The 27,092-nt window shown below is 36.8% G+C and overlaps 1 long non-coding RNA gene across 1 annotated transcript; it reads left to right on the top strand.

The window, feature by feature from the left end:
* The first annotated feature begins 846 nt into the window (after positions 1-846).
* On the top strand, positions 847-15,608 carry LOC131073322 (uncharacterized). Its single transcript, XR_009359021.1, has 11 exons — positions 847-2,223; positions 12,800-12,862; positions 12,981-13,213; positions 13,358-13,679; positions 13,783-13,937; positions 14,028-14,097; positions 14,245-14,708; positions 14,819-14,950; positions 15,062-15,122; positions 15,230-15,304; positions 15,503-15,608. It is a non-coding gene; the product is annotated as an uncharacterized LOC131073322 (long non-coding RNA).
* The last annotated feature ends 11,484 nt before the right edge of the window (positions 15,609-27,092 follow it).

The following is a 27,092-nucleotide window of genomic DNA, read 5'->3' on the forward strand; positions in this document are numbered from 1 at the left end:
TCACTTTAAGTTACAAACTACCAATAGATTTGCAAGTCATATATAATAAGGTAGAACTTGCAACTCCATTAACTGAATAGTGGAGCATGCTACAAAAGCTAATTGGATGACCCATCAATTAATAGGGGTCATAAATGTAATTTGTATATTTGTTAATTTACAATGGATATTGTAATTTGTAAATTAAAAATGCTTGTATGTATTCATTAATTGGAAAATCAATACAAAACTAAAACCCAATTTTGTTATTTGGGTTGGGTTTTACAAAATTAGTTAAGTTTATATTTCTCATATGCCATGACAATTATTTGTAAAATAAATAAGATGACACTGACTATAATTATATTGAGATCCAAACTTGAGAAGAAATAATTATTTATGTTATTATGGAAATATAATCATATATGTTGCTATGACACATAAAATTACAATTACAATAAACATTGGAGGAAGAATTTGTTTAGTTTCAAACTCTCTCTAGGCTTCAGGCATAACTACCACTTTCTCCACAACATTGCAATAACTTCCCATCAAATGTTCAATTGAATAAAGCTTGTCTAGCATAGAATTTAGCACATCTAATTCTATGTAATGTTCCCTTTTTTGGGACATTAGGAAAACCCATTAAATAATTAAATTTAAGTTAACTAAACGTAATAACTTAAAATACAACTTAATTTAATTATTTATTAAAGCAGATTTAAGTGACTTTAATGTCAACATCAAATTATAAGATAAAGTCACTTTATTCATAAAAGGGAATTCCAAGAGACGGGGCATACGAAGAGTCATATAGTTGAGCTATTTAGTGTCTCGAGGAGGCTCATTTTGGACATGCTTGGTTTGTGTTTTGAAAATTGTTTCTCTTGGAGAGTTTTGGGAAGCTTTAGTTTTCAGCAGGTTTGAGGATGCAAACCCTCAAGCTTGGAGGCAGTGGACGAAATCCCATTGTCAGTTGGAGTTATCATTCAGGTGGCTCACTTTGTGCTTCAGGTTCTATTTACTGGTTATCCAATCAAACTGTAAGTTTTGTGGCTACGATTGGATTCTTTCTTGTTGTTACTCTATTAAGGATTTGAAGCTATATTCATATCTTAAATTTCAGAAGTTCTGTTTAAATCTGAAATTTAATGTTTTTTAGTGTAATTTGATGAATAAATTGAAACCAATTACAAGTAAATTGTGTGTTGCATTTATGTGGTTGGTTGGTTCAAATTTTTACAATTAATATCCGTAGGGAGATATTTCAGTGGTATCAGAACAGGATTTCCTACGACCCTATGAAGTTTAGAGTTGAATGGAATTCAGCCTCCTATTGGAGAGAAATTTCACATAAAGGATAATTGAAATATTTAATCATTTCTTCTTCTTCAGAGTGTTAAATGAAGTAGATGATTTGAGAATTAAATTCTTCGACTTGTGACCTTTATTGAAGCATCAAATCTCCCTCATACGTAGCCGTAAGAAATCTGGAGTAAAAAGCTTGAAAAAATTTGGCCGCTCACAAACTTGTACCGGATACTCCTGTGGGCGAATAAAGATTTTGGTCAGGATCTTAATTATCACCGACACCTGTATCTGGAAAGTGGTCGACATTCCTTTGATCACATTTGAAGCCGTTAATGGAGTCGTGAGTATACACGGAAAACAAAGTTAGCAAATACGGAGAAAATTCCTTCGAAATTGGCAGAGCTGTTATTTGATGGGAGTAATTTATGTTGCATATTTCTTTGGCAACTGAAATTTGTCCAGGTCCGTGAAACTTCCAGGTTCGTTTCTGTTTTTCTTGGGGGGCAGAGTATGTATTATTGGCCGTAGTGGTTTTGCTTTAGCTGTAAAGAAGACATCATCACGGGCGACACTGGAAGTATTTGGTGGTACGACTGTTGTCAGTAGCATTCAGAATGACTTAAGGGAAGCAGCGCCTTAGGAGGATACAGGCACAGGCGCCATTGTTAATCATTTAAGCAGCCTATCTAGTATCCATCGCTGAAGAAGCTCCTTCAATGCTGGGCAAAAATTTCAGATTTGGGCGTATTTATATAGTGCTAGGGGTGTGGTCTTCTAACTGAATGTATTCCTTGGTGCTGGGAATGAGCTTCAATCTGGACGTAGTCTCTATTTGGTGGGCGAATTACTTCCTCTTGTTCTTCTACGCTACTGGTAGCCAGAGCAATGTGGTGCCTAAGCTAGCAGTAGCAGTTGCATAGAAATCTTTTCCAGGTTCCATTGGCTCGAACTTTATAGTTTGCTATTTGAATTTCCAAATATATTGAGGATACTCTTAAAATTTTTATTTATTGTTGTGCTTTGAATAATTGAATCTGGAAATAATATAGTGTTGAGCGTTCATTATTATATTCAGTTGGTGCAAAAATGCAAGTTCTATGATACATATGTATTTTCTGTGCATTATCCTTGTATGTTGAATATAAGAAACCCAAAAACTCGAAACCAAACGCACCGGGGACAACTTAACCAGAGGGTCAATTGAAGAATTTCAGACATCTTGATTTGCAGAATAGGACAGCCTTTTACAATGGTAAACAGAAAAAACTCCAGGGAGAAAAAAAATAAAAAAATCAGACCTTCTATAATTGCCTGCCAACTGTTTGTTGAAATTACCACCTTTGTAATAAGAGGAAAGTCATCAACACTTGGGTTGTATGCAAACAAGAAAGATAGATTGGAAAATTAACAACATCACATTTGATATATCTGTTTGTCAGCTGTATAGTTGAAAGGGTGCAAAAATTTTGGTTGCAATTTGGGATAGGACATTTCACCAACAGCAAAAGAGTCACATTGGTAATCAAATAGGACAGCCTACAAACTGTGGAAGTATATATCAGAAGAAAAAAAATGAAGACAATGACAGATCTTAAAAGTGTCTTCTTTTCAAAAGAATTTAATGACACATTTAATAATGAGCCGCTAAGGGACTCGCAGAAAGAAAAAGAAGTAGGAAACCGGTTCTATCTAATTGGATTACAATTGAAATCCATGAAAATTTCTAATGATGTTCTCTTTAAGCTGGAGGAATTAGATTCATGTTTGTCCAAAGTAGACCAATTAGATTGGAGGCTTCTGAATTGGGCTTTGCAACCTTCAATGCTCGTTTTGGTCCGACACGAGTTTATGGAACATCCTTATGAGGAGTTCAGACTCGCAGTGGCCACTTGTGTCAGTGAGATTATAAGAATAACAGCTCATGTAGTAAGTACCTTATAATGATGACATGTTGAAGAAGGTTTTACAGCTGATTGTGGAGAGCCTATATGGGTTACATGATGTCAAAGATCCTTCTTTTGGTAAGAAGGCTAAGATTCTAGAAATCATGGCAAAGATCATATCATTCATCAATATGTTGGATCTCCAATGTGTTGAGTTGATTCTTCAAATGTTCAATTGTTTTATTATTGAAATTAGGAAACACAATTTAGATAAGGTGAAAACAAATATGTTCGACATATTATCCATGATCCTAGATGAGGATGCTGATATCTGGAGGCAATTGCAAACAGATTTGTTAGCTATTTGGAGAAAGGAGTTGCTTGTTTCACATTGTGCTTATGAGTTCTCCAAAGGGTTGATTGATTTGAAAATTGAAAGGTTGAGGGAACATATGACTGAAAATGAACTAATCTCCATGGGTTTACAGGTTTCAGGATCTCCTAAAAAGAGCAAAAACCAAATGAGAAGAGAGCAGATTTGTTTCAGATGTCAGAAGGCATGAACACTTGATCATATTTGCGAAATTAAAAATGGAAAGTACAATTTGCAGCAAAGTGTTGATGAGGGCAAAAATGCAGGTGAGAATAGTGTTTTGATTCATGAGGAACAAGCTGAAACCATTACACCTGACATTGGGAATGCTGGAAGAAAACAAGATGATTTTTTTTTAAGAAGCTAGGGATGTTGTTATGGAGGAAGAATCGGTTGCTACAGATGAGAGGTATACAAAATTCTTTGATGGTGATTTGCAGATTATTATTAATAAAACTAGTGAAGAGAAGAACTCCTTTGGTAAATATATATATAATCACAATTCTATTCCATTACTACATCATGAAGAGTGCAGGGCATCATCTAGAGAATCCATTAAGTGTGATAGTGAAAATGCTTCCACAATTGAGAGCAAATCAGAAAATTTACTGTGTGACAACCCATGTTCCTTAGATGGATTTGAAATTAAGCCTTTATCATTGCAAGATTTGAATGACAAATTTTTAGTTACAAAGGAGAAAGTTATGCAAGTATTAACAAGGGCATATTATTCACACAAATATATTAAAGATCTTATGTGGAAGACTCAAATTGATGAGAGGCAAAAAGGAATTTCAGGTGGAGTCACTAGTACGCAATTATACACAATCAAAAAGGCATTTGAAAAGATGAAATTAGACTACTTGCAGCTCTTAATGGATATGGATCTTGCTATCAAATTTCCAGAAGACAAGGAAAGTGAGATTGATGATCTTTGTTACCAGCTAAGCATGGCCCGTTTCTCTTTACACAAATCAAAAAATCAAATGTCTATTATGACTACAACAAAAAAATAAGAAGTTGATACAAGGGAAATGAAGATCTAACAAATCTAGTAGTTGGGATTGATGAACCCTTAAAGGAGGAAATGGGAGACAACGATCCTAGCAATTCACATACTAGAGACATCCAAAATGTTGATGAAATGATTGTAGAATTCCACAAGGAATTACCTTGCAACCTTGTAACTTCATTTGAAGAAGATGCAGCTAATACACCACCACCTTTGTTCACTTGGGATGGACATGTGACAAGTAAAGATTGGGGAAATTGTGATGAGCTCAATGAAAATATAGAGGAGCCTAGACTTCTAATTTGGGACAACAAAGGTTTACCTTCGCAATCATATGAGTTTGTAGTTTTTTACACACGGGAACAATAATGAACAAGGATCTACAAGTGTTGATATCCATAATGTAGGTATTGGCCATGATATTTTCAATGAAGAGGTGTTTGGAAGGGATGAAGATATGACACAAAGTAAATCAGATTTTCAGGAGTTATCAGTGTTGGGCAGCGAAGGTGTGCACACCTCGTTCTTGAGACTGTCATCTATATCTCTTGATAGGGCAGCGGTATATTTGTTGCTTGGTGACTTCATGCTCTTTGATTTCTTATGGACTGGTGCATGTTCTAAATGGGATCATGTAGCAATTCCTGATTTGTAGTGAATATATTAGTGATTCAGTGGTATGGGAGTGTTGAGGGGTGCTTCTTCTAGTTAGAGATGGAGTGTGGAAGGTTTTCTTTTGATGGGCATTAGACTGGTGACATGTTATAAATCATTTATGTTGTTGATCAGAATTATAGCAGCGAGATTTGGTGTTCTCTCTTATTGGTTAATTGGAATGAGGGGGTTCATCTTCATTTGATTGGGTTGTTCTACCGGCATGGACAATCACTAATACATTTGGACTAGATTTTCGACTGAGGTTTCTGATGGAGAAGGTATATTGTGGCCAAATTTGATTTTTTTTGAAAAAATGCCCGCATTCGTCGTAATTTCGACGGAAATTACCCATTTGGTTTCGACGAAGAAGGCATTAGCAATGAGAATTTTCTTTTTTTCAAAAAAGTGCCCGAGTTTGTCGTAATTCCGACGACAACGACCATTACAAAATAAAAAAAGAGGCGGGGAATTGATTTGTGAATTGCAATCCCGTGTAGGCGTCCGTGGCGACTTCAACCCCCAAGAATATCAAACTCGCGTCGAAGGCAATCCCATGCAGGATGTAGATTCAAATTTCCCTAGTTTTTAATTTCGTGTTGCAAAAAATATACATGTGGTGGTTAATTGTCCTAGTTTAATCTCGTAAAACCATAGAACTGTGATTGAGGAGTGAGCGTTCAATTTTGTATCAGCAATTCCTTCCTCCCGTATACGCGCGTGTTGATTGTTCACATGAGATCACATCTCTTTGCGGCATCGTATCAAACAATTCACGAGACTTGTCCATGTTTCCACATTTCACATTCATGTCAAGCAAGGCATTTGCAAGTACAACACCTAACAAAATTCCTCTATCCGTTATGCTTTGATGGATGTCCATACCCTATTCCAAAGCTCCCATTTTTGCACAGGCAGGGAGGATGCTGGCAAAGGTTGTGGAATTTGGCTTTATGCCTTCCAATTTCATTTGCTTGAAAGTGTCTAAAGCCTTTTCGACAAATCCATTTTGTGTATATCCAACAATCGTTGCAGTCCACGAGACAACATTTCTTTCAGGCATTCTATCAAATAGTTCACGTGCCTTGTATATGCTTCCACATTTTGCATACATGTCTACCAAGGCAGTTACAACTACAACATCTGACAAAATTTCTCTATCCTTTATGCTTCGATGAATGTCCATACCCTGTTCCAAATCTCCCATTTTGGCACAGGCAGGGAGGATAGTAGCAATGGTCGTGGAATTTGGCTTTACACCTGTCGATTGCATTTGCTTGAAAGTTTCTAAAGCCTTCTCAACAAATCCATTTTGTGCAGTTGCAACTACATCTGACAAAATTCCTCTATCTTTTATGCTTTGATAGATGTCCATACCCTGTTCCAAAGCTCCCATTTTGGCACAGGCTGGGAGTAGGCTGGCAAACGTAACTAAAGAAATGCAATGATTAGCTCCAAAGACATCAAACCACTACTAACAAAACCGAGAGGCTAAAATATGATAGGGAATAGTGTGAGCTATCCTGAAATAAAATATTTTATTTTCAATTTCAACTAAAACATAATTACTCAGCCATTTAATGTTATTAATAAGTGTTTAATTTATGAAAGAGATAAATGGTTGGCCACAAGTACATGAGTTACTAAATGCACACAAATAAGTGAATTTGATATTCAAAACTATCTACAATGAATTCAATTCTTGTCCGCTAGTCATTTATGTTTGCAATACACATCTTTCTTTGTTTTTCTTAATCTTTATTCATAGTTATGTGCATATTTCACATTCTATAATTAGGATATCAATTGCTATGGTTGAACACTAGCATGATGTTTGTGTTGTGGTATAGATGCGTGGAAACATAATTATGGGATTGTTATATTATAGAGATCATAAATCTAGATATCGCATATTAGTTCTAGCTCTTCTTGGATTGAGTCTAAAGTTGACATATAGTCATAAAGCCATTATTAGCAGATCTATCCATTTCTAGTAAAGACAATTGAGAAAGTCATTTTGATATTGAGAGTTTCTTATCTGTTTACCTATTGATCATTATTAAGCCATAATATTTAGGTCTATTTATTTGTCTTGCAAAACCTCTGTAAGTGTCCTAGATTGTCCCTACTACTCACTCTTCAATTCGAAAAAATGGAGTTCTAAAGATTTGTTGCACAAGATGGTGTTGAACGTATCAACAAGGCTAGCATGGAAGGCATGTTCAAGCTTCCACTTGTACAACTTACAACAAATGATTTGTTGATAGAAGAAATTCTTGAAATAGGGATACAATCGAAAGACAAGTAAGTACATACAAACCTCCTCAGTTGAAAGTAAAATCTGTGTAGAAAAAGAGTACATTGAATCCCAATCCATAAACACAATAGAGATACCGATGGAGACTTAATTGGATGTAGCATGTCGCACCAAAGTTGTTAGAGTATGCTAAGCTAGTACATAATGTTTCATAAAGCCACATTAGTATTTTACCCAGATCATTATCTACCAAAACTAACTATAGTAATCCTTTTGAGGATTAATTTCATGGTGCTAGATCTTCATTTAGTTCCACTTCTTGTTGGAGAAAAGAACAACTATTTATTGAGGTAGATGAATATCCCATCAACAAACGACAAGACCCTTTCTAGAATATAACAAATTCTACTCCAACAAAAGATCATGGGGGTTTCACTAGAGATATTGAATAAGAGATAGACTTCTACTGCTGCATTAAAAGCATTGACATGTTCTTCATTTATTGATGTAAACTCTTTGCGACGCCACCACAACCAACAAAGGTGTAAAAAGTTGTTTGCAATGCATAGATTTTTAGGATTGTCCTTTGAGAAAACAAAATTAAAGTATGGAAGTAGGATCTGCCAGCTCTTGAGGGAAAGACCATGTCAGACAATAATTTCTATTTTCTTGCCTGTGAAGAAAGACCATGTCAGACAATATCAACGAACAACAAAATAAGGAGACAATTGCTAGATTGTGGTCTATCTTGAAAAGAAAAGGTGATGGAAAATGTTATTGTTCGTGCAAAATTTGTAAGGGGTTAAAGACTAGAAGACTTCTAATCAAAACAACGAAGAAACATTGTAGGCTGCATGGTCACATTGAAGGTGGACATGATTATCATCCATTGGTAAGTTTTTCATTATATCGTTTTGACAATTTATATACATAATAAATCACGTGATGATGAGATCATGATCACGGTTTATTTATGTATATCAATTTTATATAGGTCGAGTACCCCGGAGCACATGGTATGGATCAACACAACCCTGAGAATATGTTTTTCGAAGTGGACGAACATGGAGGTGTGAATATCGAAGCCGAAGATAATGATCCCATGAATAATGACGATCATGAGCCAGAAAACACAATTGAAGATGATGGTACAAATACATTGATTCATGACTCATTTAGTACTCACGCAGCTGATCATGATGATGAAGATGACCTTGATGTTGTTCATGATGTCCCTCTACTTGAGAAGGCATCTGAGGCCCTTTATGAAGGCTCGCAGACAACTCTTCTCTCCGCTGTATTGTTGTTGGTGAACTTGAAGGTTATGAATGGTTTATCCAACGTAACAATGTCACATATGTTAAGGCATGTCATATATGTCATAATAAACTGTGAATCATGTTGTACCATTAATATTCTTTATTATAACAAAATATATTTTGTTGTTGTAGATTGATAGGTGAGTTTTTGTTACCACCATCAAATATTCTACCTCGCTCATGCCGAGAATTATCTGCCGTTATGAAAGATATTGGAATTGAGTATCAAGCAATAGATGCTTGTCCCAATGATCATATTATATATCACAAACAACATGAATTTTGAACTGAATGTCCTGAATGTCATATCAGTAGATATCGAACAGATCGAATAACAAAAAGGGTTACTCGCAAGGTTCTTCACTCTATTCCCATTATTCCACGTATGCAACGATTATTCAAGTGCACTAGCTTGGCATAATTTATGGATTACCATGCACACAATAGAAGTCGAGATGACATTATTCGAATGCCTGTGGATGGTTCAACATTTATGGACATAGAGGAAAAGTGGCCACACTTTAAAGAAGAACCTTGTAATCTCAGGCTTTCATTGGCAGCGGACGGTGTCAATCCAATTGGAGAGATGAGATTTGTTTACTCAGTGTGGCCTGTTTTTGTTATCAACAATAACATTCCTCCATGGATGTCAATAAAGAGGGAGCACATAATGTTGACAATGATTGTTCCAGGTATTTTATCATTTAAATATAGTCATCTAAATTTAATTATAAATATTGCAGTAAAATGGTCATAATAATTATGTAATGTTTGTGTTCATTCGATTAGGTAAGTACCAAGTTAAAAATATGAATGTATATATCGAGCCTCTTATCGACGAGTTGCTAGAGTTATGGAATGGTGTCACTATGTATGACGTCTCTAGACCAATAGGACAAAGACAATTTCAATTCCATGTGATGCTTCTATGGACAATACATGATGCCCCGGGGCTAACACATTTTTTTGGTATGTTATAGTGTTTAAGTTGTGCATGAACATTATAATTCAAAAAATTATCATATTTAATCCAATTATACATTATCTTGTAGGTCTTCAAACAAATGGAAAATTTGCATGTCCTGTTTGTGGTCCAAAGATGAAATCTCGTCATTCAAAAAGTTTAGGAAAGCAGGTGTTTGATGAGTATAGGCACTTTCTCCACAAAAATCATAAAGTATCGAAATACTGAAAAACATATTTTCAATGGGAAAGAAGAGAATACATCAAAGCCATGAAGAATGACACCTCACCTGTGGAAGTTGGAATATAATAGAATTAATCGTCAAGGTAATGCCATTCCATCTATTGGCTTGTCATAAAACATCTTTTCTATTTTGTTTTGTTTACTGATGATGTGATTGATGATCATGAAGGTCGTGAAGGCATAAATGACCACCTTCCTAAGGGAATAAAAAGTTATCCCTAAAAATTTAGTAGGTTGCCCTACTACGAGCAGTTACAAATTGTTCATTTGTTTGATAGTATGCATATTGGAAAGAATATAATAGAGACATTATGGAAAATATTGGATGGAAGGCGTGACAAAGAAAAAATTGTCAAAATATGTAGTGACATTCAGGATTCCAATCATGCAATGATAAATGTCATTCAATCAAATAGCCATGGAGACCAGATTAATATAAGTGAGCTTCCTTGGTTATTAACGGACCAGCAAAGCAATGCTATAAAAGAAGTCATACGAAAAATTCGATTTCTCATAGGATTTGCTGCGAACATAAAGAATCTCATATCAAAGAAAAGTGAATTTGGGCTAGGGATGAAAATGCATGATTGGCATACCTTCATTAAGGTAATTCATGTTCTTGTGTTTTTAGTATGTATTTAAGTACTGCGCGTACGTGTACTTTTCATTATGTTACAAAAAAATGAAAAGATAATTTTATAATTGTTGTAGTACGTTCTACCTCTATCTCTCTCAGACGACTTCGACAATAATGTCAAGCAAGTCATATATGATCTTGGAAAATACATGAGGTAAGTAGTGATATTTGTTTAGTTCGTTGTATAGATATTATATTTGCGATTTGTTTTACTTCTTATGTAATATATTTTGTTGCGTCTTGAATACCTTGTAGGTGGTTGTCATGTAAAGAAATCCATAAAGACGATATAAAATATTGGAAGAGAAAAATTCCTCATTTAATGTGTGAAATGCAAAAGTGTCTACCTCCAGCTTTTTTCAATGCACAAGAACACTACCTCATACACCAAGTTGAAGAGATTGAATTGTGTGGACCTGTACACACTAGGTCAATGTGGATGGTTGAGAGGCACTTGAAATTTTTGAAGGCTTTGGTTCGACAAAGAGCACATCCTGAGGGTTCTATGGTGGAGGGATATATGGTATACCAGACTATGGTGTACATTTTTTAATATCTTCCTAAGTTTTCAACAAAGATCCACATGGATCGCATTTGGGATCCCAACACCATTAACAAATTCGAAGGGGAGTACTTGACGGGGAAAGGTAGATTGAGGAAAGTGAGAGGTAATTATAAGATGTTATTGTAGTTAATTAATTCTTAATCTTCAAAATAAATTGATTGTAAGACGTCTATTTATTTTTTGTACAGTTGGTCGAGAGTGGGATGCACTACATTTGTATATTGCAAACAATCTTGATTGGATGACGGTATGGATTGAACGTTGTCAACATTCTGGACGCACGTTAACATGGGAAGGTGTGGCTTCATTGGTTAAAGAAGCACATCGTAATGGAGATTCCAATGTTACGCAAAGGGAAATTGATTTAGCATATGGTTTAAGAGATAAACAGGTACGTATAAATTTATTAATCACCCATATGTTTATCAACTCACAATGCAATAAATTTTACATGTTTGACATATCACAGGTCAAACACCACAACGCTATGTGCTGCAATGGTCATAAATTTCGCATAAAAAAGTTGGATGACACAAAGAAAACTTGTGATTCTGGCATCACTGCAGTTTTTGAGGTGACAAATATTTCATCAAGAAATGACATTCATCCTCAACAGTCTCAAAATCGATACTATGACATTTTGGATGATATACTTGAGTGTGACTTTAATTCCTTCAAATTAGTTTGTGTTCATCGTCAAATGGTACAGACTACGATTGAATAAAAATGATCCTGATAGAACTGTTATTGAACATGATAATGGTTTTATAATGCTAAATACAAGGTCATTTGAACCAGTTGGGGATGAGCCCTATGTTCTTCTAAGCCAATGTGAGCAAGTATTTTACTCAGAGGTTCCACATAAACCGGGTTGGTCATTTGTTGTTAGACATGATCCAAGAGGAAGGCCGATAAAGTATAATGTGATGGAAGAAGAAGATACCGAAGAAGTAGAAGATGAAGTGGATGATGATCATGATCGACAGTTTCACAATGAAGATGAAGAAGAACGAGAAGAAGAAGAAGAAGAAGATGATGATGATGATGATGATGATGACGACGGTGATGGTGATGATGGTGATGATGATGGCGAAGACGTTGATGAGGATGATGATGATGATGATGATGATGATGATGATGATGGCGATGATGGCCTTGATGTTCATGATGATGAAGAATGAAATGTATGAGGAATGCGATTAGTATATTATCTATTTAGTATTGACTTCTTGATATAATTTTTTTTACATAATTAATTCATTATGTTTTGAATTCTAATGCCATTACATAATTAATTCATGATGCACCTTTTAATATGGAGATGGAGATAGGGAGTGTGACTATTTATGTGACAATTTTTAAACTGTGTTTATTTATGGAAATTGGATTGTTTATTAGCTATGTGACTATTTATGTGACCATTTAGTTGAGGATCTTGCATAGTCTACATAAAGTAAAGGTAAGGAATTAAAAAATTTACAATGATTTTGATGACAACATCTTTTTAATATTTAATACTCTTTTTGTCTACAAAGTTCATGTTGTTCATGTTGTGTATGATGTAATTTCGCTAACGTTTTTTATATTTTTTCTTTGTCACAGGTCGACATGGATCCATCACATATCGCAGACAGAGATGTACCTTGCAACACTTCTACCGAGAAGGTAAACCTCATTGTAATTGTACAAATTAGGTAGAAGCAAACTATTACATTATTGTGTTCTTTTTTTTAGTGATTTATACTAATTTTGTAATTGTTAATGATATTCTTGACACATACAGATGTTCGGGGAAAGGGAAAGGGAGTTGCAGTACCTAAGCACCTTTCTATGGATGTGGAATCATTAGGGTTAAACAATGATGACCCTGAATATCCCACAGACCTTGTGAAATTCTTTAAAATGCCTCTTATAAAAATTAGAAAAGAGATTGTTGCTTTGGCAGCCGTGCATCCTACCATTGATGAGATACGACATAGGGTGGGATTATTGTATAAAACAACATAAAACTTGCAAGTAAGCAGTAATGAAAGCTTTAATTATAACAAAAGTTTAATAATGGTTTATATTTTATTCTCTTTTTATGTCATTAACTAAAATATGTACGTATTGTTTTTACAACAATTTATCTGCCCTCATGAAAGTTGTTCCTATGATTAGGGTGTTGCAGGATTAGGTGATGACGATTTTCTTGTATTATCACTTGCTTGGCTTATCACTCTGAGTACCCAAAACACATCATACTTGATACTGTCAATTTTCAAAATAAAGGTTCATCCTTGTTTACAATTCTTGCACTTTTCATATATTTAATGTTTGATATATTTAATGTATTATTCTTTAGGTGATGTCAATGTTACTATGCAAATGTCGACGTCGCCTCATTAGAGGTCACCCTCACCTGTATTGTCGACTGCAATGTCGGCAATACGTAGCATGCAGACATCCTCTAGTGCACGTCATATTGGCCCGCCCACTGTTGGTAGATCCCTCTTTTGCTCTATCTTCTGGCACGTGTTTATTTCCCTTCAAGCGTTCTTTCTTGAATTCTAATGCCATTTCATAGTGGATTCATTTTTTGCAAGAGGAGATGCACATGAGGATGTGCCACAGGCGACTACTGCTGATAACATAGCATTGTTTCCTGGATCTTCTCGTATTGCTAGTACGGGAACATTGCAGGCCACATTCGTGGTGAGCGACGAAGAAATGGTTCCCTTAAAGATACAAAAGGTTCTAGGTACTTTAAAATTATTATTATATATACTCTAATTGTAATTTACTTTATAATCACTCGTTTTGGACTAATGATCCCATGAATTTTTTGCAGGCAATGATATTTTCTATAAACATCTTAGTGACATTGCATTGTAGATATTTGAGCCCACCATACGTAAAAGGTGGTACATCATATGTGAACTAACCCTTATCCACTTTTGATTTCATATCATTGCTAGAATACTTTTTCTTTGATCCATTTCTTGAAGTGTAATAAATGTAGCTTCAGTTCATTTCTGAATCTAATAGATTTGTTTTTGCTTTAAAAGGTGGAATGACCAAGAAAAAAGGTTAAAAGATGAATTGACAAACCAAATGGTTGAGTGGTTGAGTGGTTTGGAAATGACACCTTTGACAAAACCAAGCTCCTTGAAAAAGCTGACACATATCTAAAGTATGTGAGGGACCAATACATGACCCATTTGGAGAGGAACCTAAAGTACGAGCGTCCCCCCATGATTCCAGAGAGGGAGTGGAAGGACCTGATTTTGGAAGCCAAGGAGAGAATTGAAAGGAAAAAAGGAAAAACACCAGTAGATGCCAGAAGAAGGTACGGGATACTATTACGAATGTAATTATGTACTAATTAATTACTCTTTATATTTATATAATCTAACATATTTCAAAATTTTAAAAACTGAGTGACACGTCAAAGGCAACCAAGGCAAGGCAAGAAAAGCATGGGCAACACAAACTCGGCTCTGGTGGTTACATGAAACTTGCTGCACGAATTGTAAGTATCTCATGTAAACTCCCATATTGTCTCAAAATATTAATAAATTGCAAACGTTTTTTTTTATCAAACAATGCAAACAAAATTCACGGTACCAAGCAAAAATGCAGGGCTCTGAATTCAATAGAGCGCCCACAAAAGATGACAAGAGAATTTCCTACCAGCAAGGCTATTCAGTCGTGGCTGATCGGCTATGAGAATTGAGTGGGCATACACAACATTCGAGTGCATCCGTCACATAGGTAAATATGCTAAATGGAAGTTGTTTCAAATTGAATACTTTACCAATATCTAATTGATTTTGTTTTAAATAAGCAAGCAATGATAACAATGTGCATGTCATTGGAATCCAGCTTGCTAATTGTGAAACACCACTTGCACATGAAGGTCCGGATGTGCATCCCAGTAGTGGAGGTATTCATTTGCTATTCAAATTTATTTATTTAGCTATTAATACAATTAAACATCTTAATTTTTAATTAGAGTAGTAATTAATGTAACCTTTCTTGTTAATATTTTAGAGCATGTAGTCGGTGGTGAGCAAGTGGAGCATGATCTGGGTACACAACCTCAAGAACGTGATGTTCCCCACTCAGGTAAAGAGGACCACTGTTATTGCTTTAAACAAATATAATTGCAATTGGTGTTCAACATGTTGAGGTTGAGGCTACACAAAATGATGTGGCCCCATCAGGTAAAGAACACAACAAGTATGTTCTCTAAATTAATGAAATACTTGTAACAATAATATTTTTTTTTTTTTTTTTATTTAACCCATTTCTTTGTTATTGCAGAGGACCCCCCTTCGCTTCAGTGTCCTCGTCCTCAGTATAGGACTAGGCATACATTGAGATCACGAGCAGTTGGTGGAACATCTGCAGAGGGGGGAAATGATGAAGACACCGATGTTCTACTTAGTCTTTTCATAGCTTCAAAGAAAAAACAAAGAAATAAATGATTGTAATCTAAGTTATTTGATAATGACTGATTTTTATGTGTTAGTGAATGTAATTATGTGCTAATTAATGATTATGGATGATATGTGTTAATTAATATTGATGAATGTTGCATGTTAATTAATGTCAATCAATGTTATGTGTTAATGAACGTTATGTGATATTAATGAATGAATGCTATATTTTATTAATGGTAGAAAGAATTAATGAATGAATGTTATAAGATGTTAACGGGGAATTTAGAGTGATGTTAGGGGGGCGGGGGGAGGGGGTGGGTGGCGCCAAATGAGCTTCCACCTTCACGTGGTTGGCCCTGTTAAGTAGAGAATATTAAACTATTCTCGAAACCAAGCGAAGCTCAACAAGGTAACACACTTTTCAATATTTCATTATGTTGCACAGTTAATCTTATTGAATAATGTATATTGAATCTTAATTGCAGGGTCCAACAGAGCCAACACGAACAACAACACCACGAGTTGCTAGGTATAATGAACTCCCATATTGTCTTATCTATACACGAACAATATGAGTTGCTTCTAGTGTTGATATCCAAGGTGGGACTGCAATAGTTATGAATATGCCTCATCCTTGTAATTTTTTTTATTACAACTCCTAATGCTTGAGACTAAACTTTTTGTTTTTGATGTTTTTCACTAGTTGTCATAACCTCTGACTTTGATGCTTGTGCCTTAGTAAATATTTGCAAGTAGACCAGAAGACAACACAAAATTTAGGCTCGAAAGTTGATAGTCTGTATATTGATATTAATTTTGAGAAAACATTACAAAACTCAAAGTATTCTCCATAAGACTAGAAAAAAGCTCAGCTAAATTTCTGCAGTGTTTTCTTACAATTACTTGCGATCATTTTTTTAGGAGTCCTGGTATCCATTTATAATAGTATGGATGCATACAAGCTTTGGACCCTTCAAAAGAAAGTTTGTTACAAACAATCGATCATTTTCAAGAAGCGGTTATAAGTCCTTTTTAGCATCTGCGGCTTCCTCTGCTTGTTGTCTGTTGCAACCTAATGTAACTGCTCCCGAGCATCTTCTTTCTGTCCCATATACTTATCTTTCTACTCCTGATACACATCATCACTAGGCCAAGTAAAACTAGCAATCTTCTGTTTCATATCTTCTAGCCGCTTCCAAGTCACTCGTACATGCCCAATCTCTGTTTCTATGAAACCATAATGAGATTTCACTTTTTCAATTTCCTCAATTGTTTGGACAAATAAGGATGTGTCATCAGTACTAATAATCTGATTGATCCTTAGGGACAAATTGTGGTCCACCTCCTTTAACCAAGTCTTCTCTTTCTTTAGCTGGACAGGACCAATGAAACCTCCTGAAAACATTTCAAATTTATGATTTGAATATTCTTTCCTATAAAGTTGGGATTTTCTTTTTATACCTGCTCCTTCCACTGAAAAAATATTCATCTCTTTTATAAACTCACATGTGGACCTTAGATTGTCATTCTCTTCTGCATCTGCATGGGAAGAACACATGAGCTCTAACTCTTTACCTCTAGGCACCCACTTATTGAGGATTGGTTCCAAAGTGGCTTCTTCTTCTCTGAATTTGATCAAAATCGCAAGAATCATTTTCATATTTATGTATACATTGGAGGTTTTGACTGAGTCAGCAAACTTCAAGATGGTGGCTTTCACCTTCTCCTCATATTTGTTTGCATATAATGTATGAGCTTGTTTCAATTTTTCCAACTCATGTTGGACATTTTCAGGTAATTGGGAACTAGAAGGCATAGGAGAAGGGGGGTATTCAATGATGGGACTAGTAGGAGGGGGTTTTGCTGGATAGGAGGCTATCATGAGTGTAGAAGATTCACCAGGATGATATTGACCTGCCAGTTGACTCTGGAGTCTAGCAATTATGTTGTCTTTGTTGGCTATTCCTTCTTTAGCATCATTGTAAGCTTTTAAAATAGTATCCAACTTCAATTGGAGATTAGCCTTTTCTTGTGCCTCTTTCTCTGCCACCACAACACTGAATTTTGTAGTCTCTAGGACTGTGCTTGCAGCTTCCACTACCCCTGTGTCTTGGACTCTTTTAACTATTATGCCTCCTAAGAGGCTAGAATCTGATGCATCCTTCCTTCTTTTGTTTTCATCCTTCTTTAAAGACCACATGACAAGAGCAACATTATCCTTGTTGAATGTCACTCCTTCCATAGGCTTTGTTTCTTTCCTCACTGCATCAAGCACTAAGGCATCAACTATATCCCATTCAGGGAGAATCAACACACCAGCCTTTGCTACCATTTCTCTTCCTTTCTCAGGGGTGATTCCTTTGAACTCCTCCATCATTTCTTGCTTAACCTCTTCTTCTACCTGAGTTGTATTTTTAAGAGGCTGTTCACTTTTCCTCTGTTCACATCTAGTCTTGAATTGATCAATATTTTGCTTCCATAGAAACTCTATAAAAGCTCCTGATGTGACAAAATTACTGTCAGCTAGGAATTCTTCACTAGCTTGCTTAACAGTAAGGTCCATTTCTTGGCCCTTTAAGTCACCATCAGTCAAATCCATTTCAGCATTAGGTGGCTCTTTGGGCATCCCCTCTTGGGTCTCCTCATAGGTATAGGCAATCTCACCGAGACTCCCTAACTGCAATAATTGTTCAACCACAACTTGTTCATCTCCAATGTGGATAGGAGACTGAGATGGAGAATATTGAGGCTCATCAGTTTCAATTTCCTTTCCCACTCTCTGCTTCTTAGGGGAATCCTGGATGTCAATGACATCTTCAATTTTCCTCTTCCCTTTTGAAGTGGAAGGCTCACCTGTCACTGGCATTATCACAGTGTACTTTGACCTTTTGTGCATTACATAGTCACCAGGTGGGATATCTCTAGCAAAGGCAAGCTTAGCCAATACCATCTTAGCCTTATCAGGCTCATTTTACATTATGGCCTCCCTCTTTTCTTTTAAGGTCTGCATGAGATCTTCAAAATAAAGAGTCAAGAATTTTATTTTCTCCTCAAATGGAGAAAAGCTAGAAAGGGGGTCATAGCCAGTGTCAAATTGATGGATAAAATCAAGGGCTTTCTTATATGCCACCCACTTCTCCTTCCTCGGTTCTTTCTCATCTAAGTTGATTTCATTTCTAATCAGATCTTCTGGGAACTGAAATTGATGTGGCCTACCTCTGCACACTGCTCTTTTTCTGAACATGCCATTGAAAAAATCCTCGGGGTTTGCACATCTTGACATTACAGTAGACAACCTATATGGCTTAAAAAATTCTTCAAAAAATCTCCATCCACCCTTAGTGATCACAAAATGGTGAGCCATGATAATAGTTGGGAAAATAGTCCCTTTACCTCTATTGGTTAGCTCTGCTTCTTGTACTCCCCCAATTTGTCTCAGGACTTCTGCAATCCCTATCTTCAATGGGACCTGATAGGGTAGTAAAAATGGGGTGCCTCTAAATCCAAACACTCTAAAAATAGTAGACACAGGGTACAAATATATGTCTCCCCAATTGTGAACAATCTTGATATCCTCTGCAAACTCCTTTGGTCTGAGAAACTCCAAAAGAACCTTATGAATTCTAGGGTTTTCTCTGCATAGAAGAATCCTAATTTTAGATGCAAAGCATCTATCAAACTTTAAATAACTTGCATCTTCTCTATCCCAAGATAGAGTAGTACTCCACAATTGCACTGGCATCTCCTCTTTATCCTTGACCTTAATCAGGTCCATCTCCTTTCCAAAATAATCAACCCCTTTGAACAGAAACATATGCATTAACATGGAGTACTATCCAAATGGCCTATCCACCTTACCATTTTTGATTCCTACTAGCCCTTTATGAATTGCATCAACAAGGTATGAGGCATAATCAAATGTTATTGCTAGGGAGGGGTTTAGAATTTGTGCAATCATTAACATATAATGGGTTGGCATATTCTTTTCATCATCCTCTCCAAAAATCTGGCATAATGCCCAATACATACCCTTAGCTCTCAGAGTGAATAGGTTGAGAGAGAATGGTTCCATTGTGTTGGGGCCTACAACTATTAACCCCCCTATCTTTACAAAGAATTCTTTCAATGGGCCACTTCTAAGATGATCCCTTTGTGTGTTGTAAACCTAGGCTAACGACTCAAAGTCAATAGGTTCTAACAAATTGGAGGACTCATTGAGTTTAAACACTTTCTTGAATTCATCTTCATTTATCTCAATCAAGATTGATCCCTTTATGTTCCTGATGCATCTTGCCACAAAGTAATAATTCTGTGCAATCAGGGCTAACAAACCTACATCCATAAAAACACCTGGGACCACAAGCTTTCCTACATCTTGCTCCCATATGCCATTCAAAGGAGCTGGGGAATTCCTCTACCCAAAACCGACTTTGAAGAGTCCTAAGCCTGACAATCCTATTTCAGGGTCCCTCAACCAATTACCCTTATCATAAAGGCCATCTCCAATTTTTAGACGAGGGTTTTTAGGTACTAGCTCTTTGGCCTTAGCCCCAGCATTGGTGGACATGGTTAATTGCTCTAAAAAATCATCACAGATATTTCGGTCCTAGTAATTCACCTTCCCCGTCAATTCTCTTCTGGGTGTCATTCTGGTCAAACAATTATACCACTAGCAACTAGCACAGACCTCTAATGAAGTAATTCACATAGTAGTATTTGAGAACAAACCAAGAGTTATCAAGAAAAGCACAAGAAACTTGATTATTCGCCTGAAGAAAATCACTTTGCAACAATTCGCCCTGCAACAAACTTCGATGAAACAATACTTAGCAATCAAGTTGATGCAGACTCAAAAAGGACAAGTTGGCATTTAAGTTTTAGAAATTAACTCCGCATGCTTCGGCTTTCTTTTCAGAATTGAATTCGCCAAATAGAATTCAAAACTGGCTCCAACGGGTCATAATTCCTCTAAGTCTTTCCTCTATTTCGCAGAACATAAAACCCGTGCTCTTTTCTTTCGCGAAACAACATCGATCGTTGGATCACGAGAACTTGCATCGCCTTTATCTCCATTTGATCTCTTTGCTTTAGTGTCGGGCCCTACCTCCTTTTTGCCACTTCGCGGACTTTAATAGTCATTCACTTTTCCTTCGCGAGGCCGCGCCAAGCATTAGATCAAACTCAAATCACCCAACCTTTAACTCCAACCGGGACCGTCAATCCTTTTAATTAATCGCAGCTCATCTTGACGGCTAACGATTTTCACCATTTCGCTGAGGTTAAGTTGTAGGCATCTTAGGGCCACGAAACAACGAGAAGCATTGGATCAATCTTGAGATGAATGCCTTTTAAGTGGGCCCTTTACCTGGGAATTACTTAACCCACTTGTTCTTTGGTTAATAAACACCACATGGCAATCGGCCATTAGCCCTGGAAACTCCTTTTGTTTCCACCCTTAATCCGCCACGTGTTCCCTTTTACTATTCCCACATAACTGTTGGTTACACCTTAGGCGGGCCCTCAACCACTTTTAGAGCCACGTGGCATTCGACACATCGCTATCGAGCTCTGCAAAAAGAGGCAGTTGTTATGCCACGTCACACCTCCATGTGAATTCCACCTGTCTTTCCCGACTTCGCGAACATTATACTTCGTTTGGCTTGCGGCCGCGAATCAACGCGAGCCATTGATCTTTTTCCAACCCAATCATTCTTTAACCAAAGAAGACCGCTTATCTCTAGGACCCGTGAAACCCTTTCGCCACTTCGCGAAGGTTAAAACACATTCAGCTTGATCTCACGAAACCACGCTGTCCGTCCAATCAGATGAAACATGATCGGTGTTTAGCTTTGGTCCAAACCTATATGCCGGGTCCACCTTCGCCTTTCGCTACTTCGCGGAAACTAAGTTTTGAGCACTTTTTGGTCGCAAATCAACGTGGGTCGTCAGATCAACAGAAAATCGCAAGATACTTATAAGGCCTGACGGACATTAGAAAAGGTAGATTAAAAGCGAACAAGAATAAATTATTTAAAGGGACCACCTAGGTAAATGACAAGGGGTGAACACTTTTATGATAAATGGACCCATTGCTTAAGTGAATAAAGTAACGCCAAATTAGAAACCAAAAGGGCTTTTCTCAGGTATTGAAGCCACTTAAAACCTAAATCCTGAACCCCTTAGGATTTAAAACAAATTGAAAGAACACAGGCGTACCAGACACAAAATTTTCAAAAAACCTAGCCATTTATGGACTGAGAACATCCATTTTTAAAACAGTGATAACAGGACCATTCCTTTCGGTGAGTCTTTTTGCACCGATAGTATTATATCCTCGAAGACCTTTTCTTGTCGATGAGAACCATCTCCACTTTCCTTGATATCTTTTATCGATGGAGTTACTGTCTTCGATGAGTCCTTTATGAAGTTCATCGGCGTTTGCTTTCTTTGATGCCCTTTTTATATTGATGAGACATCGCTGGGTCTCATCGATATTGTTCGAATCTTAGATACTTCGATAGAATGCTTTTAGACTTGTTTGATAACTTATGGGTTATTACGGTATCAATGAAAATGATGATTTCTTCCAAAGAGAGATGGCTTCTATCGATGAAACCATGTGTATCAGAGACATGCCTTTTAGTCTCCTCAAAACTCATTCTCATCGAAATCTTTTTGCTGTCCGCCGGGTTTCATGTCGAAGAGACTTTGGACTTCGGTGACTTCTTTTGTCCTCCCATCGAAACTCATATCCTTATCGATATCATTCATCGATGTAGTTTTCTTCGGTTTTATCGATATCACTTTTTCGATGAGAATGCTTCTTTCGGTGAATCTTCTTTGTCTTGCATCGATGATATTGTTTCTTCGAAAGCCTTTTGTTGGTGGGACCATCCCTTTCGGTGAGTCTTTTTGCACCGATAGTGTTATATCCTCGAAGACCTTTTCTTGTCGATGAGAACCATCTCCACTTTCCTCAATATCTTTTATCGATGGGGTTACTGTCTTCGATGAGTCCTTTTTGAAGTTCATTGGCGTTTGCTTTCTTTGATGCCCCTTTTATATCGATGAGACATCGCTAGGTCTCATCGATACGGTTTGAATCTTAGATACTTCGATAGAATGCTTTTAGCCAAGAAAGAAGTCCTTATCGCTGGGTCAAAGCTTTTCGCTACTACGCGATAGGTAACTTTCGGGCATGTTGAGTTTGTGAATCCATGCGGGCCATCCGATTGACTGAGAGTTGCGCAACAATTACAAGGCCCGACGGTCATTAGAAAAGGCAATTTAAAGGCGAATAAAAATTAAAACATTTAAAAGGACCGCCTAAGTAAAAAACAACGGGGGGAACACTTTGCATGACAAAAGGACCCATTACTTAAGTGAATAAAGTAACATGGAAATAGAATTATAAGGGTTTTTTCTCAGACATTTTGAAAGTGATTAAACCTAAACCCTAAACCCTCTTTAGGACCCAAAGCAATAGAAGTCACAAGGCCATACCAGACCCAAGAATTTCGTAGACTTAGCCAATTATGGAAAAGAATACCCATTTTTTAAACAGTGATAACAGTAACCTCTGAACCTTTATCTCTTCCCTCAAAAATGAAACTTGCCATTTGAATTCCTTTCTCATATTGATTAGATTAATAATATTTGTTCAATGTTTTTTATCGTTAAAAGATTACCTTCCTTTTAGATAAATTAGTTAGATTCTTATTATGTTGAAGAACATTTAGTTAGTTTTCTCCTTCAACTGAAGTAGTTATGTTTTATTTTGAAATGCTCAATTTTTTATCTTAATATAGATCACAATTTATTTTCTTTAAGTATAGAATTAATGGAATATTACATATGGTATCAGAGCAACCAAGTTCGACATTGAACCTCAGGCTTTCCACCTATAAACAAAACTATATACATATGCAGGTGTACCATGGTTGAGATAATATGCATGCGCACTATATACAAAACTATATTCGCAAGTAAATCTTTTATTCAAATCCACAATATGAAACATAGAGTTTTACTGGAAGAACACAAGTAACCTTATCTCCTTTAGATAATATCACAAGCAACTGCCTACAGAAAGATGCAGTAATCCACAACATATACACAAAGGAAAGATGACTGATTATATTATGTATGTTCACAAAATGGTACAATAGTAAGCCTGAGGCTATATTCTACTTCTTCTCTAATGATCCTTATTGTTACAAAAACTCCCTCATTTATATGAGGGTACACATTGTCACCAAGCATCGTGGCTTTTCAACACATAACTATTAATTAGCACTTTTGTTAACAAACTGGAAGATAAACAAGTTCAGCATTCCTATGTGTTCAATGTACTTATCATCTTTATACATTAGAACGTCATTGTTTAGTGTCCTCATGTCGCTTTTTGTCTGGAAATGATTGGATAGAATATTGTTAACACAAAGTGACAAATCTTTGTCCCGATCCAACTCTGCTACTACTCGATTCTTCTCAACTCTTGTTTCCACTGTTCCAACGATACTAACTCACCATTACTATAAAAAGAGGGCACCCTAGGGGTATTCCCATCATCCAGCCTTTGATGCTCTTTCCTTAATTGATTTGCCAATTCATCATGGGACTTCAAGTGAGCCTCGGCTTCAATTTTCTCACCTGGATTCATCAGACTGTTGTCATTCATCAAGCCTTCCAATCGAGACCTGAGCCTTTCATGCTCTTTCACAGCTTTGACTATTCCAGTGTATGTCTTCCAATAGATTTCTGCAACCTGCATCATACTTTTGAATCTATGGTCAACGACCTCAAGAACTAACTTATCCATCTTTTGTAGTTCTTTTTTTAGTTGCCGAGATGTCTTTTCGTCCCTGTTCCTCCAATACATAGCGTTTGTCAAGGCATCCATGGCATCTCTGTCAACACCGTATGTCATCCCTGTTTGACTGGTACCTGTATCAATCTGAAGCAATCTTGCTTGCAGCCTCTATTTTTCTTCGTCGGTTTTCCCATATAGGCTTTTGTATGTACAATTTTCTCAGACCAGAAACTCTATCTGATCTTGGTTCAGTTTAGCAACATCCAAATTTAGTTTGGCAGTTGTTCTAGGGTTAGTCTTTCTAACCTGCTGCACCATCAAATGTCCAAAAGCTTCTTCTGTATCAACTAATATAGGTCTTTTATCTTTGGGATAGACAACCCACTGTAGAAGAGTCGTTTGATCTAGATCATATCCTGATCCTCTAAAGAGTTTATCAATCTCTTTTGGCATCATTTGCCTACTTGGGTCCTGTTTCTTGAGGAATCCATCAAACAACAAGGCAGAGTTCATGTCCCATCCAGAGTATAATAGCACACCAACTTCCTTAAGCAACTATCTTCCCTTCTCAGGTGTCATTTCTCTCATCACAAGATCCATATCCTCTTGTAACTTTTGAAGTTTTTGCTCTTCTTCACTATTTCTTATGTTATTCCTAATTTGAGATCCTTTATGTTGATAGAGGAATGCGGTGAAGTCCTTGGAAGCAATGAAGTCACTATCAGCAATGAAATCCTCATGCTCTAGGAATCTGATGTCAGCCACTTCTCAGACATTCAGTTGTCCTGTTGCCAAGTCTATCGGTGTATCCTTTGCATAACCAAGGGGGTAATCCTCTCGAGGAGTGAATGGAACGATGCCAGATGTGGAAGAAGGAGACATATGAGCCAAAGGCTTTGTATTCCTAATAGTATCAATGTAATCCCTAAAAACATGAGGCGGGACTCCCTCAAGTATTTCCAATTCATGCTCCACAAGTTTGTTGGCCAACTCCAAGGGGTCTTCAATCTTTTGTAGCATGTTCTCATTCATTTTCCTTCTATAAAGCTTCCATTTATAAGCCTGCATTGCTTTCTCAAACTTTATTCGCTTCACTCTGGCCTCTTCTCTGCCAATGTTCTTAATGAGGTCATCTGGTAGGTAAGATTTATGCTCTCCAGCCTTCAACTTTTGTGATGACCGGGCTATCCTTATGTATCCTTTAGGATCAAAATTGGGCCTTGGATCCCCCATAGCCATGCCATAATAATCCAATTTTGTCTATAGCAGGCCATAACTCTTTGAACTTTTCACAATAAAATCTGAAAATACTAACAACCCGGGAACAATTGATTGTTTTCCATGGCTTGTCAGATGTTTTGTACTCACTATTGACAGTTGCCTCACAATTTCTAGACAAGCCACTCTATTAGGGACTATAAGTGGTTGTAAGTATGGTCTCCCTTCGAACCCGTATACCCTGACTTGTGTGCAGTCTGAAAAACAATACCAATCTCCCCAATTGTGTTCAATTGAGGGATCTTCAGCGAAATCTTTTGGTCTTAGGAATCTTTGAACCTTTGGTGCAAGGGCATGATCGCACGGGCATCCCAATAGTCTATATAATGGCTTGACAAAGAACTCCTCAAAATGCCAATATTGATTATTCACATACCTCTGGTCCCATGAAGAAACCCATAGTTGCACTAGTTTTCTCATTCCAGCATTGTCATATGTCCTGACACATAACTCTTCTGGCCATAACCCTTCATCTTGGCCCACATACAATAGCATATGCATAAGTAAGGAATAATGCTTTAAATGAACATTGATGACATCCCCCTTTAACTTTTCTAACCCATGATTCAAAACCTCAACCAAATAAGCAGAAAAATCAAAGAAGCGGGGGTCCTTAGACTGCAAATAGGCACAAATGACCATGGCTGCAATATCCATCAAAGGATGGGCTTTTATCCCTAGCACTTGGGCAACACAGTAATAGGTATACTTTAAATATGGATGGAAAGAGTTGACATCATAGGGAGCTTTGTCATCCTGACCTAGTGGCACTAAGGACCCTGCATTCCTAGGTCTATGTATAGGGAGTCTCCACGTTTTGTAAATGTGCTCTACGTTAAAATAGTCACTTGTTAACTTCTTGAGGTCAATCAATTCTTCAAATCCCCAATCCAACTCGAACACGGTGTCAATAACCTCCTTTGTGATTGCAAGAATTGGCTCACCCATGTAGTTGTATATGGTCCTGGTTTTAGGGTCATAATTGTTTGCCAATGCCTTCATGAGCTCCACATTCACGAATACATTAGCCACATCTAACCTTCCTAAGTTCAATTGCCATAAATTGTTGATAGGTTGAGGGACAACTCTTCTGTTGTACCCATATATGAATAATTCATACCCTCTCAACTCTGTCCATATGTCTCCAAGATCCTCAAACTGCTCCTCCAGGCCTTCCTCATCAGCTCTAATCTTCTTGGACCTCAAACTGGATGATGGGCACTGGTCAATCAAGTCCTAGGCCAAAGAACGCCCTTCCCTTTTCTATCTTTTAGGTTTTTCTTCTGCATCGATAGGTTCTTTTCCCTTTCTAGTCTTATTAGTTTTAGATGATGATTCCATTTGAATTTTGAAAAAGAGGTATGTGTGCAAACAACTTACT

Source organism: Cryptomeria japonica, chromosome 10 (genome assembly GCF_030272615.1).
Source record: "Cryptomeria japonica chromosome 10, Sugi_1.0, whole genome shotgun sequence".
In the NCBI taxonomy this organism is placed as follows: Eukaryota; Viridiplantae; Streptophyta; class Pinopsida; order Cupressales; family Cupressaceae; genus Cryptomeria; species Cryptomeria japonica.